This window comes from Canis aureus, chromosome 3 (genome assembly GCF_053574225.1).
Source record: "Canis aureus isolate CA01 chromosome 3, VMU_Caureus_v.1.0, whole genome shotgun sequence".
Lineage (NCBI taxonomy): Eukaryota > Metazoa > Chordata > Mammalia > Carnivora > Canidae > Canis > Canis aureus.
Window position 1 is genome coordinate 23189024 of NC_135613.1, and position 12211 is coordinate 23201234.

The 12211-nt window shown below is 49.1% G+C and overlaps 1 long non-coding RNA gene across 2 annotated transcripts in view; it reads right to left on the reverse strand.

Moving 5' to 3' along the window:
• The window catches only part of LOC144310308 (uncharacterized), a 146634-nt gene that overhangs the window by 119362 nt on the left and 15061 nt on the right, over window positions 1-12211 (reverse strand). For both annotated transcript variants that reach the window (XR_013376029.1, XR_013376028.1), the window contains exon 3: window positions 10348-10558. This is a non-coding gene — a long non-coding RNA (uncharacterized LOC144310308). The remainder of the gene's footprint in view (window positions 1-10347; window positions 10559-12211) is intronic.

The following is a 12211-nucleotide window of genomic DNA, read 5'->3' on the forward strand; positions in this document are numbered from 1 at the left end:
GCTTCAGAAAGGTGAGCTATAAGGCAAAACGAGGATGTGAGCCCAGGCAGCTTGAAGTCAGACTCTGTTACTCCTGCTGTCTGAGTATCTCCCAAGGAAATGAGCAAATGTGGCTAATGGTCTACACAGCAGTGGTCACCCTGGCAGGACAGCTTGCTGCATGGGCTGGGAAACAATGTGGCTAAGCAACAGTAGGGACGGACTGCGGAAATCTGGTTGATGCTCACTTCCTTCTTTCATTTCTCAGTATTTCCAAATTTCTTCAAAATGCAGGCACTGCTTCCATGATTGGGGGGGAACTTTGAAGACACTGAATTCCTGGCAGCAGAGGACAACCTTTTGAGGACATTCTGGCAACCCATGTCCCATCCCTGTGGTTCTCCCACTAGGAATCCATCGTACACACCCTCACACAGATGCACCATGGCACACGAGTAAGCAGAGTCTCTGAGGCATGGGCTCAAAAGTTTGCCCAAAGGGGATGTTTGAATCAGCTATGGGACAGCAGTACCAAGGAATATAGTGTGGTTAGAGAAAGACTAGGGGCTCCAGCGTGGAGCACAGGCCACAATACACTGCTGAGTGAAGCAGGCAGGTCACAGACCTGTGTGTATAGCATCATCCCATTTGTGGTTGTTTATGCAGGCGCTGGAAGTCTAGAAGAATCTAGACTACATGCAGAGCCAGCGGTTAGTTACCTGGACAGGCAACAACGGGAAGAATGAGGAACTTTCATGTTTTACTTAGCTTTTATATTGCTTGAATTGTTTTCAAAAGCCGCACTGCTAAAAAAAAAAAAAAAAAAAAAAAAAAACCCACACTGCTTCAGGCAAGTAAACATATTCTTTACTTTCTGTTATGGAAAAATTTAAACATACGCAAAAATAGAACAGTACAATGAACCCCGACGGACTTGTCACTCAGCTGCCAGCTTCCAAAAGGATCAGCAACTGTCTGCTCTTATTTTCCCCTGACCTTGTTCCTCCAGTTCAAGTACTATTGCCCCAGCTCAAAAACAGCCATTGTTCAATCTCATCAAATAGCCAGCCAGTGTCCACATTCTTCATCTCTCGTCATGTTAGGAATTATTTTTTAACAGTTTGTATCAGAGTCCAAATCAGGGCCACAGATTATAATCATTTGATAGGACTTTTAAGCATCTTTATAAAATGATTTTCCCTCTCTCTCACTAACACAGATACACACACATGTACATACATGTATGCGTGTCTGTGAATATGTGAGCAGGAAGCGGGAACCTGAGCCACAGAGAGGCCAGGTTACTTGCTCTGTGTAGACCCAGGGGCCAAGAGGGGAAGAGGGGAAGACAGAGATGCTGCAGACCCCAGGAGCTCGCCTCAGAGACTCCCTACAGTCTGGGTTCAGCCAGTTGTGCCCTTGTGGCATCATTTCACCTATTCTTCTGTCCTTTAGTTCCTGTAAATCGTGGTTGGATCAGGGGGCCTGACGGAGCTCAGGTCTGAGGTCTGGAGCAAGACTGCTTCTGAGCAATGCTGTGCTCTGCCATCGAGGGTTTCCTTGTCTCATTCTATGATGTGAGTGGCACTGACACTCTGAGCCAGTAAAGCACTGGCTTGTCCTGGTGCATGAGACGTCCCTCCCATGCTCTGTCACGCACCGATCGGCCTCCCTGCTCGGAGCAATGGTTGAGGGAGCAGACACATATAGTCCTTGTAATGATAGGAAGCTTTCATCAACCTTAGTTCTCTGCTTCTGGCTCCCCTGAGTTTGGTTACATGACCCCCAGAAGCATGGGGAAACGGCACATACCCCACACTACCCATGTGCCCTGTTGCCAGTACCCGTATGAGCCATGGGGATAGCACCTTCCCATCGTGTTTACCTTGTGGGGGTGCCTGGGAGGCTGAGGCATGGTGGGGAAATGAGGCAGGGGGCTTGTTTGTACAGGTGCTTCATTCTACCCTCTGATGCAGCTCCGTGAAAGGGATGAGTTCACAGACCCTGAGGAGAAACTGAAGACCTCTAATCAAGGCTGCCTTTCTTCCTGGCTGTGTGACCCAAGGCAAGTTACCTAACCTCTCTGTGCCCCAGTTTCCTGCCATTGAATGGGAATAAGATCACCCACTTCCTAGCGTGGTGGCAAGAACTGGGCTCGGTAACACGGATAAAGTGCTGAACAGCATGCTGGCACATGAATGCTAGCTCTGATTCCATGACCTCTGAAGGGGGTAGGGAGAAGCCAAGCAAGCACATGATGAGTTGGCAGTCCCTAGGACACTGCACAGCAGGGCAGGTCACATCTGGAGCAGCCAATCATGGTTGTGCTGCTTCCCAGCTTGGTGATGTTAGGCAAGCTATGTCAGCTTTTGTATCCATGAGAGGAGGCTGTGATAAAGCCCAGGCGTCAGAGAGGGTAGAAAAGGTCTGACCACGTAACGCTGAGAACTGATGTATGTAGGAGGATTATTTGGCTCTGGGCACGCTGTCCCAAGCTTGCTGTCTTATTGCATTCAGTGTCACAACTGCCCTAGAAGAAATGATCAATCTTTACTCCTTAGAAAGTTTCCAGCACTATGCCAAGGATGCAGGACAATCACTGGCCCACTATCCCTTATCTGCAAGCTCTGGGGTTGGATGTGCTTCAGAGCTCAGAGTTTTGGGGATGTTAGGAAGACCGTGAGTTATACACCATGCGCTGTCTGAACACTGCCATGTCTGGAGGAGCAGGTGTGATCAAGGGCATTGCTACTTCTGCAGCAAAACATATAAATGTGCTCCGCTAAGTGAAATAAAGACATAAACAGACACGTCAGTCCATGTCAAGTTTTGCCACCCACTTAATTTGCAGGAAACTTAGGGAAAATGTTTTTGAAATTTTGGCATTGCAGATAAAAGTGTGTACACCAGCAGTGTGTCAGAGAGACCACATGTGGGTGTACTGGCAGCAAGGACAGCTCACACAGGACTTGGTCACAAGCAGTAAAGTCAATACGAGGCTTTATGGACCCCTGGGGACTTTCACAGACAATCCTGGGGACCCAAGATTAGCTAATTCTTTGGACTGTGTGGAGGGCTGGCAGTAATGGTGTCCAAGAAGGCAGAGATGAGGATGTGTACAAGTTCTTTACCACCCTTGGTCTCCTGGTCCCTGCCCTCATTGCCAAGGGTGGGGGGAGGGGGGCGGTCAAAGGACTGGGGTCCTTGAGCTGCTAAGTGGCCAGCCAGAGGTGCTGTGGGCTCATTGGCTTGAGCCCCTAGGAACCAGATAGTAGCAAGACCTTGTCAGAGACACATAGTAGGGTCTCTAGGCTGTCGCCCTGGCATCCTTCCTTTCTGCCAAGACTCTGACTCAATGGCCATGGCTGATTGGTCCAGGGAAGACCCCATGACCCAATCAGACTGTGTCCCTAAGGCTGTGCATAGCAATAAAAAGGAGCAGAGATTCCTCTAGTGCATAACCTTTGAGAGCCTGAGATGAAGGCTTGCAGGTCCCTCTCATCTATGGCCCCTGGGAGCCTGAGATGAAGGAGCAGATGCTGTCTCTTGTGCCCCCATGTGGAGGAAGCAGTTTTGGAGAGTGAGAGAAGAGACTGGAGTGCAGAGAGAGATGGAGGAGAGAGAAAGCCATTTTCACACTGCCCTGGCTGAGCTAACACAGAGGTGCAGGTCCATGCCTGCCCTCTTCATGGCTTGGATTTCCTCCTTTCAATAATCTCCCATGTTTACCATGGAGCTGGGGTAGGAACAGGGTGTAGGGGAAAAGGGGTCCAAGCAGCTGGCCATGAGCAGCTACCTGGCTTGTAAATGGGTGCTGTGTTGGAAAGCAAATTCCCCCATCCATATTTGTTCAGGAGGTGGGGGTGTGGGGTGGGTACATCCCACCCTAAACCCACTCAGCACCTGTTGAGAAACAACAACCCCACTGCGGAGTTTGGATTTACGCAGACTCTGCATAACACCTTATAAAGAAAGCCACTGGTGGGGAAGATCACAGAGCACCTTCAAGTCTGTGGTTTTATTTCTTCTGAGACCAAACAAAAGCTGAAAGCGGGCAAGGAAACATTGTGGAGTTGTTGACTCTCCGTTACCAGGGGCATGTACCACCCCACACCCCATGTAAGCAGCCCCAGTCGGGTCATGGCAGTGGTTTATAAGGTGCAAATATTGAGGGGGAGCCAGCGCCATCCTGGAGGGAAGATGGGAGCAGTTGTGAGGGTCCAAATGGAAAGTGCCTAGAAAAGCCCATGGGGCCAGCCTGGCATCCTGGACCTGGTGGGACCATAAAGGTGGCCTGCCCAGTTCCATGGTATCCCTCTCATTCCTGGGTGGAATGTGTGGCAGGCCCTGCCTGTTTCAGCTAGCTGGCTTCTTTATGAGTTCTGCAAATCCCTGTCTGGAGCCTGAGGCATGCATTTCAGGGAGAAAGCAGACTCTTACTCTGCTGGCTGCTGTGCAGTGTGTCCTCGAGGAAGGAGGAATTGTGCTCCAGGATCAAAGCATGCTCATCGTATGCCCCATGTGTGTGGCTATCTGAGCTTGTGGCCTCCCCTTCTGCTTGCTCCCTGGTTATCTGGCTTTGGAGAGCAATATGGATCTTGATAAAGCCCCTGGGAGTAGCAGGTCACAGAAAGTGACTTGAGCCAAAGGGAGAGATTTGTTGTAAGGTGACACAGGCAGGTCAGGAGACACTCAGGACTCAGAGGACAAAAACTGGGAACAAGAGGCCTTCAGAAATTAGGGCAGACACTCTCAGCCTGTCTCTGCTCTCCGACTAGATTATTCACATATGCTTCTCACACTCTTGTGTGCTGTCTTTAGCTCTGTGACTCCAGCCATCTTTCTCTGGCTCTCTGTGTGCACAGCAGGAAGGAAATGCCCCGTGGCTCACAAGTGATACACTCACCAAGCAAGCCACCCCCAGAAAGCAGCGTCTCCAAATCCCAAATTTCTAAGTGAGAGAATCTGGCCAACCTGCAGCCAATTGTCCATTCCCTGGCCCAAATACTCATGGCCAGAGAGGGTCCCACAAAAAAAGGTACCCCCCAGGGCACCTGGGAGGCTCAGTGGTTGAGCATCTGCCTTCTGCTCAGGGCATGATCTCAGAGTCCTGGGATCAAGTCTCTGGGTCCTGGGATCAAGGCTCCCTAAAGGGAGCCTGCTTCTCCCTTTATCTATGTCTCTGCCTCTCTCTCTCTGTGTCTCTCATGAATAAATAAATAAAATATATATATTTTAAAAAAAGGACCACCCTGGGCAGCCCAGGTGGCTCAATGGTTTAGCACCGCCTTCAGCCCAGGGTCTGATCCTGGAGACCCAGGATCGAGTCCCACATCAGGCTCCCTGCATGGAGCCTGCTTCTCCCTCTGCCTGTGTCTCTGCCTCTCTCTCTCTCTCTCTCTCTCTCTCTCTCTGTATGTGTGTCTCTCATGAATAAATAAATAAAATATTTTTAAAAAGGGACCACCCTGTTCCTTTTGCTTTTCCTAGAAGCCATTCCCACATCTGGTCAGTTAAGAAATACACCCTGAGCCCCTCTTGCATGCTAGTCATGATGCTGGGGGTGGGGGAGGACATCATGATCAACAAGAGATCTGGTCTTTGGCCAATGATGCCACTGTCCCAATTAGAGAGGTAGATGGGAATTTAACAAGCATACCAAAGGAATTCCAGCCTGTGGAAAGGGCAATGATGAAGAGAAAACCTATAGGTGAGGAGGGGTCAGGGGAACTGACCTGAGACCTAAAGTGACATGTGAATTAAAATCTAAACACTGTAGAAGTTAATCAGGCAAATGATGGAGAAAAAGTCCCCAGGCAGAGGAAAGAGCTCAACCAAAGGCCCAGAGGTGGAGGGGCCAGGCTGTTGGGAGTGCTGCTGGGTGGCTAGAATAGCAGGAACAGAGTGAGGGTACGGTAGTGATGGGGGAAGGGTGCTCAGCAATGCGGTCAAGAAAGGCCTGGCAGGAATCTCAGTGTTCACACTCACAGCAGTGGGCACCACTGGGAGGCATCAGGTGGATGATGCTGGAAGGATATGAGGAGTCTACCTGAATCCTGTCTATATGAGCTAAACCCCCTCTATGCCTTCATTCTCAATCCCAGAGCTTGCCAGCCCACCATCTACCCAGAGCTCTCTGCTCCAGGATCCAAAACTCTTCCTGGCTCTCAGCACCACCCATGGTGTTCCTGTCCCTGGGCCTGGGAAACTCACCAGCACAGAGAACAATATTTATCTTATATTTAGCCACATCCCCACCAGATGACTAATATCCGGTCCCCACGCCACAGTGAAACACAAGACTCAGCACAAGGACTGTGGGACAGCAGGGCTGCCACAACCACAGGGACAGGGTGGAGGAGGAGTGCTGGGCATTTGTCACGATAAATCAGTGGCCAACCCCCCACTCTGCCTGTGAGGACACAACTTCAAATCTGCTTCTCCAAGCCCTTCCAAGGAAAATTGTGATAACAGTGTGACACCACCTCCTACAGCATACACCACAGGTCAGAAGCTGCTCAGGGCACTTGGGGCAAGGTAGCTCACAGCCGTAAACTGCAACATGGAGGGGCCTATTACACTGCCCAATGTATTGATGATGAATCAAAAGGCACAGGAAAGTCACACAGCCAATGGGTGATGCAGCCAGTCTGAACCCATGATGGGGCCTCCAGAGCCCTTATTTGCACCACTACAGTCTACTGCCTCCTACAAGACACCCCACAAATGCAGCCCAGATAGACGAGGTTGCTGTTTTGTTAATTATGTCCCTCCTGAACATCCAATCAAATCCAGACTTGTGATGGAGGCCCCCAGGCCTGCATGACCTGCCCATCCTGCCCTCACTGGCTCCTTTCTACTTTGTGGCCAGGTGACCATGCCTGCCCTGCTCACCCTCAAGTCTCCTACTGAAACTCACTGCCAAAGACAGGTTCCCCAGCCCAGAGCCCTGCTTCCACCTCTCAGCACCCTTTACTTTCCCTCTGGGACACCAACCTACACCTGTAATATTACATTTACACGGGTGCTTAATTCTTTCATATGACCCAGAAGTTCCAAAAGGCAGAGTGTGGTTCTGTTCCACTCACTGCTGACTTCTCGAACCTACTGCATGGCTTGTGGCACAGAATCATTTATGAGGGGATCCCTGGGTGGCGCAGCGGTTTAGCGCCTGCCTTTGGCCCAGAGCGCGATCCTGGAGACCCGGGATCGAATCCCACGTCGGGCTCCCGGTGCATGGAGCCTGCTTCTCCCTCTGCCTATGTCTCTGCCTCTGTGTGTGTGTGTGTGTGACTATCATAAATTTAAAAAAAAATTAAAAAGAATCATTTATGGACAGAAGTAGGGGAGAGGGAGGGAAGGACACGAAGAGAAACCCAGTGCCCCAGGAGTACATGGTGTACGTGAGCATGCACAAAGCATTCGCTTCTAACTGTCTCCCTGACTGATGAGTCGTCAACACATATTTAACATGGTTTTAACTTCTTGAAAATTATACTTGAACAACTGTCATCATGATGGCTTCTTAAGGAAGATCAATAGTGACCTGGGCTTTGAAAGATGGCTTCGGGGCATGGGTGGGACAGGAGTACTGGCAGAGACAGGGCAATGTGCACCAGTCCCCATGGGGACAGCCACCACACATAGGGCATCCCCCCCCCCCACTTGGGTGGTACCTACATTTTCCATGTTGGTACAATGAATGGGAAGATACTTTAGAAGAATGGTGTAGATATTTCTATAGAAAGACATAGGATTAATCTGGCTCCAATGGGAAAGATCGCTTAGTGGGAAAGTAAACTGGAAGAATTTGTAGTGGTTAAGTAAGTATCAGTGCATCTGGAGAATGGGTGCTCTGCAGCATGGGCCAGAGTGAGGAGACTTGCATGTGATGATGCTTTGGGCCCTAAAATGCCATAGATACATTCCATACCTCACAACAGCTGGGACACAGGTCTTAATGTAAAAAACAAAAAAGGAAAAAAAAAGCATTGACAAAGGGAAAATGGTATGGGTGGAAATGATACCATTTATGCTTAAAATTACATAGATGTAGATGTAAATATAAATGTGATTTTATACATCAAGAAAACTGCTACAGAGATAGTAATGAAAAGCTGCCCCAAACCTGGTCTTGGACAGAACCCTCTTAGGTGTCATCTGTAACCTCCTGAGAAGAAATGGGCATTTCTGATAAAATGCTTACAGAATTTTCAAATAAATGTCAAGCTGACCCTCAGTGAAGAATTGATGATTATCCACCCGTTATTTGTTATTCCAGGGTCCATGTTAAAGGTTCAAGAGATGAAGAAGGCTGATGGCCTTCATGATCTATGCTTCTCTAATCTCTGCCTTGTATTGTTTTAACAAATGCTTTTGAAGATTTAAACATGTATCATGGCCAGGTAGTAAAGGAGCTTAAATGCCAAATCTAAGAATTATCACACAAACACTAGGGAGCCGTGGAAAAACTGAGCCAAGAACTTCCTGGACGAAAGTGTCATTTTGGGAAGATTTACACTGAACTGGTGAGGGCCCCCCTTGCCTGCCTGTGTTCTCCTAAACTTCTCCTGAAATGAGGTTTTGGTCCTGTTGAAGTCTCATTGAAATGAGGAAACTGCAGTCCTCACATGTGAATATTCTGAGTAGATTTAAATAGAAAGTGTTTAGAGAAACTAGGAAACACTTTGAACTAGGCTGAAAGCATCAGTGGGTCTTACCGAATCGGTGACACTGGCTGAACAGAAAACAGAAACAGCACCTTGCCAGGAGGCAGACAGCAGACTAGGAGCCAGGAGGAGGCTGGGCCACAAGCCTTGGGTGTTGAAGGACACAGAGCCACACCGACGATTCTCACCCACGGAAGTGCAAACTCTGTCCTGTGGAGACACGGCTTGCTCACCCTGTCGGGAAGCTGGTTCCAAACACACATGTTCTGCCCAATAGACATAAACAGGCGTGTGCCTGGGAGAGCGCCACTGCAGTTTCCTGATTGCCTACAGACACATCTGTTCTTCACATTCTCCCCTCGACAGGCTTTACCGTCCTATGAACTTATTAGTGACCTCAATAAAACCTCTTTCGTGTGTTCATTTTATCTTTGCAGGAGGGTCACAATTTTGTCTCCTAAAAATGAGACTTCAACAGGACCAAATCCGAATGGAAGGAATGAGGCGATGGCTCTGCTCCACGCTTATCATCTGAGCAGAGAGGAATCAGGGAGGACCACAGGTTGGGAGTTGAGTGCTTCACCACCGAGCATGTCAGGCAGCCAGCACCGGAAAGGGAGATGTGATTTGGAAATAGCTCAGCAGTCAGTTGGGCATGGAGTGGCAGGGGACTGCTCCAGGTGTGGCACAATGGGAATGGAGTGGGGAGCAGATGGAGGAAGAGCTGGGGACAAGGGAAATCTGATTATCAGATGTGCAAGGCACTTACAGACATGTTTCTGTAATTAGACGATGCTGAACAGGACAGAGAGAGAGAAAGGAAATAAATGAAGGTTTGAGGGGGCTGCATGTGGGGAAACTTGTTATTCTTGAATCTGAACAATGAAGTGCTTTCTTAAAAGGTAATCAGATAAGAGAGTGAAAGGGAGAGTTGTTCCAAATTGCACCCGAGCCCATGATCACACAGTATTTACATTAAATTTAAAAGCTAATGAAATTCCAGGTCAGTGATCAGCAGAGCCGTGTTTGCCTGCCAGTGTGCTGCACACTCAGGGACAAATGGGCAGGCTGTGTTTTGAATAATAATAGCCCAGAACAGAACAGGGAAGGGGTGAGCCTTTGAGAGATGATCCAGCCTCTGAGGGTCTTTTCAGGGCTACAGTAATGGGAGGTCTTTTCTTCGGGGAGGAAGAAAAGGGAAGCACTCCAGACTCAAGTCCTCTCCTGGACTAGGAGAGGCTCTAGGGTCCTGATTCCCTGTAATGTCACCAACTGTCATACACTTGGTGGGGTGTGCCAGTGGGGGTGAGGGAGGAGGAGAGGAACACCATCCCTGCACCCCTCAACCAGAGTGCTTCAAATGAAAACCTCCTTTTTTTTTTTTTTCACATAATACAACAACTCTCTCAGTTCAAAGCCCACATCCAAGGGACAGAAAGACAGCACTTTGGCTAAGCCCAGAGGTTTTCACATCAAGGCTCAAATTCTTGCAGTTTCTGCATGGTGGGCCTGGGTGGGCTCTTCTGTCTGTCCTTCGGGGTCACACCCGCAGAGAGCTTTGTGTGGCACACAGGTGTGCACCGCACGCTCAACGGATGTCAATGATCACTAGTAGCCATCGCAGTGAAGTCGAAACACGCCAGCTGAACATAATGGTTGCATTAGGTTAGTGGGAGATGACCAATTATTGCTTCCTTACATTTGTCTTGAGTTTTGTCACAGGGTGTCTTCAGTTGTAAAATGCAGTGAGACTTGGACTTGGCAGGGAGGGTAGGAATAACACGTACAGTCTTTTCCGTGGGCCGGCCTGGCACTGTTGTAGTTCACCCTCACAACAAACCCGTGCAGGTGGCGCTGTCCCTTCCCCATCTGACACACGGCGAAGCCAAGGCCCAGAAGGCATGCCGAGCCTGCCAGGGGGACACAGAGAGCAAGTGGGCTATGAATCCAGTGGTCCTGCTCCAGGGATGGAATTTCCCTGCATGGGGAAGGCACACCCATAGATAGACCATGAAGGTGGAACCCCGCACAGAGGGAGACATAGATGGAGGGCCATGAACCTGCACACCAGGCCCCCATGCCCACCTCAGAGCTGAGTTAGGGATCCCCCAAAGATGACCCCAAGAGGACTCTCTTTCCTATACCTTTCAACTGGCATTAAGACCAGTTCTGTTCTGGTGGCCAGAAGCCCACAGCCTCTTTGTGGCACCAGAGGACTCCCCAGGTGCCTTTACTAAGAACTGAACACTATGTGAAGGTAGTGGCACCCTGGCCCAGCTGGGCAGAGGGAAAGACAGATTTCATCTGGGACAGACAGCTTGTGTCCTGCCCCGAGGACAGCCCATGCCAGCCATCAGGTAGGGGAGCAGTTAAGTTATGAAGTCACCTTTCGGGCCCCCCACTGGTGAGACCAACATCTACACACACAATTTTCCATTTGTGCAGGAAGTGGCTGCCACGCAGAAAGAGCTGAGCCAGGAAGTCAAGTCAGGTTCAGTGATTTTATTGAGCACCCAGGAACGCTCACCAGCTTCGCGAAAGCCATGGCTCCCTCGGGACTTGGGAAGACTTAGGGCAGCGTCCGCAGATCGGAGCATGAAGACATCCCCAAAAGGCAGTGTTTGGGCACAAAAAATTATGCTTCTGTGTGAAGCTTCGGAACGCCCGGGCTCAGCTCAGCCAAGCTAACAGAAAGACCTTTCATGAGGCTCTCAGGAGATGTTTCAAAAAAAGAAAAGTAAAGTAGGGCCTTTCAAAGAAGAAAGTTCAGCCCTCAGCAAAAACTGGGCTTTTTAAAAAATTAATCAATTTTTGTGGTTTCAATAAAAGCAAAGGGTTTGTGGTTTTCCCTCAAAGTTTTCACCATTTTCCATAAAAACAAAAGCCAATATTTGAAACCATTTCCCCCCAATGAAAGTGGCAATGTTTTTGCTCAGGGACAATTTCTTGGAAAAACATCTCTGCAGTATTTCCGCCTTGCGACAGCTCGGCTTGAGCCCCAGCAAGCCGCCACTGCGCCTGTCCACCCAGAGCACTTCACCAGTAGCCAAGCTCGAACCTCAGCTCATAGACATGCACTTCCACTGGCAAAACCCCACATCATGAGAAAAGATCTTTTCTCTCTCAAGAAGTTAGATTGAATGGGGTCATTTTGCTTTCCAAAGGGATCAAACCTGAAGATCTAGGATGGTTTCTGATACACGGGGGTGGTACCGTAAGCAGGTCTGATGGCAGATGTCCCCCTGATAACCATTAGAATCTTACCAGTAGAACCATCAAACCTAGGACCTCAAAGGAAACCAGTCTGAGCCCTGTGGTCTTACAGGTGAAGAAACTGAGGCCCAAAGAGGCTGTGGGGCCTTCCCTAAGACATAGATTACTGGCAGAGCTGTGATTCAAATCCAAGGCTCTTGACCTCCACCCAGTGGCTTTTTTTTTTTTTTTTTTGTCTTGGTTTGTGGGTGGCTTTTTTTTTTTTTTTTCCATATCACACATTCTCTCAGTAAATTTACTTATTTTCAGTTCTTAATTCCTGGAACAAATATCATCTACACATTGGCCAG